Raw genomic sequence first — 4,908 nt, forward strand, 5'->3', positions numbered from 1 at the left:
CCTTCGGCGAGAGCACAACCTTTGTTCTCTCACATATATATTATTATTATTATTCTTCTTGCCCCCCTAAAACTCAGTCAATATTTGGCCTACATAGACAACCTAGGTGTCAAAAGTTTCGTCTTGGTAGCGATTGAGTTGCTTCTATTGGGATTTACGTTCCGTTGCATGGTTTAGGCTCAAGTTACGTTTTTGTGGCGAAAAGTGAAGCTAACGGTGGCTAATTTGCTAGCCACAGTCACTGACGCTACTTACGTCACTAACGTCACGAAAACTCGCGTGACTACCTCTAGCAGAACATTAGTTTAGCAGCTCGTTAACTTCTGGGAGATAGCTAACATTCATAGTCATAGCTCCTAACATTGCGAACCAAAAAATGTATATTCTTCACAAATTGTCACTGTATAGAAAAATCCATGCTGCAGACTTACCAATGGGATACCAAATCTGACCAAATCCAATATGAAAAAATCTGAAACTTTTGACTCTCTCCACAGCTGTGCTCTCGATGTGAATGGGTGCATGTTCTCCCTGCAGCCGCCTGTAGTCCACTATCAACTCCTTGGTTTTTGCTACATTAAGCAACAGGCTGTTATGCTGACACCAGGATGTCATTGTTGCCACCTCTGCTCTGTAGGCAGACTCATCACCATTCTTGATGCAGCCGATAATGGTGGTGTCATCAGCAAACTTAATGATGGTGTTAGAGCTGTTAGTGGCTGCACAATCATAGGTGAACAGAGAGTACAACAGTGGGCTTAACACACAACCCTGTGGGGCACCAGTGCTGAGTGTTAGACTGGTTGAGGTGATGTTACCTAGCCAGGGCTCCAGACTAACTTTTTCCTTGGTTGCACTGGTGCGCCTAACTTTTTTATTTAGGTGCACCAGCACAAAATATACATATTTTGTATATGTATATTTTGTATATACATTCATATATATTATGTAAATGACCTTAAACAATAATAAGGTGTAGGTAAATATTGGTTTTATTTGACGCACAATTAAACTGTATATAAAAATATTTTAAGTGCTTCACTGAGCTGCCAAACTAAAACATTGCAAGCAAAATAAAACATTTTAAAATAGAAAGTGCTACTGTTTAAAAGTGCTTCCCTGAACTGAGACCTAACATTTCATGGCTCAAAGTCTTATAGCGGGTCCCCCCTTGCTGTCGCATGCCATTCAGATGGCCAACACCTGTAATTTGGCTTTCTTGCCCTTTGGCCTTGGCTAAACCAGCTTGCCACACTCTCCCTAGCATCAAAATCCTAGCTCCATGGGTTAGCTCCATGGCCCAGCTCCGTAACTCAGGCGTGGGCAATTAATTTTGACAAGGTGCCACATGAGAAACCTGAAATGTGTTGGAGGGCCGCATCAACGATAACTTGAACTTAATTCTGCTCACTATTCATTTTCCCCCATTGTAAAAAGCACTAAAGTATATATTTTGATTAGCTGCTACTGGTTATCAGAATAATAAGGATATTCAGTAAATATTTATATAAATATTTTACATGTTGGTCAACTAGGAAAAGACTATCAAAGTAACAGTAAAAACTAAAATAATCATTACATCAGTGTTTCATTTTATTTGTAACTAGTTAATCTTCACCAACACTGAAAAGTTGTTTTGCAGTATGTTAAAGATGTGCAATTGATCAACTTTATACAAAAATCAATACTTTTTTGCAGTTCATTTTGTTATGTGAGAGGAATCCAGTGGGCTTGAACAAGTGCATCGAAATCTGGCTGAATGTCTGAGGTGGATATGCGAAGGACAGCTGACAGGTGATGATCCGAGTGTGCAATTTAACTAGCAAACCATCAGCCCGCGCCCACTGAATCAGTCAAGTTCTTATTATGTCCGCGTTAGTTTTTTTCTTGAGTCCCTTAGTGCCGATTCAAATTGTAATCCTTCAACACAGCGACCTGTTCTCCAAAACTAAGAACACAGCTTTGACTTTGACAGACTTCGTTTTTCATTTTCGAGGGATAACCAACAGCTAACTCTCCTGTCGGTGAGGTTGCGCAAGCGCACATATGTAAATTGCCTGATCACTAGTGTTTCAGGACTACATATTTACAACCGCTCAACACATTTATTTATTTTTAATTTTTGATTTACCTCACACGGGCCGGATTGGAACAGCCTGTGGGCCGGTTGTGGCCCTGCGGGCCGTACAATGCCCTGGTCTGCCATAACTGATTCTCTGGTACTCAGGTCGTAATTTCAATCACACAGCACAGAGCAGTGTAGGCCTACAGGAATATCTGGACCGCAGCCAATCAGAGGCAAAGACCCGCCCCATCTCTGTCTCTGATTAGTTTAGACCACGATATGATCCAACCATGAGTGCGAGTTCCGTCAAAGAAGAAACAAACGCTTCGTTCCTGGAGAGGCAGCGGATGCGAGGAGGTTAGGTGCACCGGTGCGACCTAGTAAAAATGTTTGTCGCACCCGTACAAATTTTGGTCGCATATGCGACCAAATTGGTCGCACTCTAGAGCCCTGCTAGCCGTACTGCCTGTGGCCTGTCTGTCAGGAAGTTCAATATCCAGCTGCACATGGAAGGACTGATGTTCAGGTCCTGTAGTTTCATGATGAGCCTGGATGGTACTATGGTGTTGAAGGCGGAGCTGAAGTCGATGAAGAGCATCCGCACGTATATGTTGTTCTGATCCAGGTGAAAGAGAGCAGTGTTCAAGGCCAAAGCTACAGCATCATCTGTAGACCTGTTCGGCCTATATGCAAACTGGAGTAGGTCTACTGGAGTAGGTCTAATGCAGGTGACAGGCAGGATGTAATGTGGTCTTTGACTAACCTCTCAAAGCATTAACAACAGAAGTGAGTACAACAGGGCGGTAATCATTGAGACAGCTCACTGATGGTTGCTTAGGGACTGGGATGATGGTGGCCCCCTTGAAGCTATTGGGGACGACATACTGCGACAGGGAGAGGTTAAAGATGTCAGTGAACACCCCTGCCAGATCAGGAGCACAGGCCTTGAGAACACAGCCAGGGATGTTGTCAGGTCCTGGAGCTTTATGCACATTCACTCTAAGTGATATGTTTAAGGTTGTTATAGAGGTTGTTAGCAATCTAAGGAAACCTCTATTCCCTTGTGTACACTACAGCATCCAGCAAACAAAGTATGTTGTTTTGTGTCTGTATTTTACTTTGGTGAACGTTATTTACATGCTGCACATGTCATTGTATGTTCATATTAAGCTAATGTGGTCTTTATTTTCTCATTACAGCGTGAGTTTAGTTTTAACGTTGGATTTGGAGAAGAAGCTTCAAATAAACCTGTAGCAAGTAAGACACTTGTGCCTGCCAGTGCTTCATGGGAATTATAGTACACTACACTTGTGAATTACTTGTGTAATAAATACTGTGTTTTAATTTAAACCAATTAAATAACCGTTTTCTGATTTTTGGGGGGAGGTTTAATCGAGGGTGCCATTTATTACATAATGTTCATTTTTGGTGCAGCGTTTATTCCAGGGCAACGTATAATCAAATAAAAACTGTAGTTTTCTTCCCAGCATTGCAAACACTAACAGGCAAAAGCAGTGGTGCCCAGATATGTTTCATAGGACTGGCAAAAAAGAGAAGCACAAAGGTACAACATCTTCCCACTACCATTATCTCAAATTCACTCTCCTGAGTTTCCTCTATGTATATCCGTAACTGCTATAGTATGGGCCTATATGAAAGTTTCCAAGAAAAAGTGTAATAATGCAGAATACAGGAAATGGGAACAGTGTGCTGGTGTGGAAAGTCCCCACAAACTGCAGAATGGCCAGAAAATATTAGATTTTACATTAGATTGGATCAAGGCCCAATTGCAAAAGAGGTCCAAAGGATATTTACAATTGTAGTAGGCCATTAATATGTTCAGGGGTGTAATTTGTTGGATAAGAAGCCCCACCCCTAATTCCAGAGTTGATGTTATCTTTACATATAGATAGACATTAGCTCTACCGTGGTCCAGTTGCCCGCATGACTCTTGTCAGTTCTCGAAGCCCATTACATGGTTTTTTAATTTTCGAAACCGTTTGCCCGGTACAGACAATCAAAATGTGCCGTTAAGCCAGCAAACAGGAAGTTGGGTCGTATCTCAGCAAATCTTTGATGGATTCACACCAAACTTGCTGCGTGTACTCGTTGCTCTCTTCTGAGGATGTCTAAAATGTTTTCTGGGTCATTTGACTGCTTGGCCACCTCATTGCTGCTTGCAGCTATATTTGGATTTGGTCAGATTTGGTATCCCATTGGTAAGTCTGCAGCATGGATTTTTCTATACAGTGACAATTTGTGAAGAATATACATTTTTCAATGGTTCGCAATGTTTTGGAGGAATCCGCCATTGCTGCTTGCAGCTATATTTAGGGTTCCTCCGGTAGGAGAACCCTATTGTTATTGGTGGTATTATTATTATGTTTTACCCATGGGAGTCAATGGCAGCCCCTAGACCAGTACCGTAAAAAGTTGTGAAATTTGGCATGTTGAAACTGCAGACCATTAGTAACTACCATACCAAACATGGGCCATGTGAGACAATAGGTGGCGCTACAGGCCACGCCCCAATATGTCAATTTTCAAATTGATGCCATTTGCAGGCCATAAGTCCCAAAATTCTGAAATTCATTACATATTCCTTATTTCTCATGAGGAATAAAAAAGCCTCAAGAAGCTATAACGGCCGCCATATTTAATTTGTCTGTACAATAAAGATTAAGGAAACGCGTTTTTTCCCTACTCCTCCTACATTTTTGGTCGAATTTTCTTCAAAATTGCCATAGATGATATCCAGTCTGAGCCTCACAAAAGTTATCGTAGGGATTTCTGATTTTCAAAACCGTTTGTCCGGTAGAGCCAATCAAAATCTGCAACAAAGC

This window comes from Osmerus eperlanus, chromosome 2, assembly GCF_963692335.1.
Source record: "Osmerus eperlanus chromosome 2, fOsmEpe2.1, whole genome shotgun sequence".
Classification (NCBI taxonomy): Eukaryota; Metazoa; Chordata; class Actinopteri; order Osmeriformes; family Osmeridae; genus Osmerus; species Osmerus eperlanus.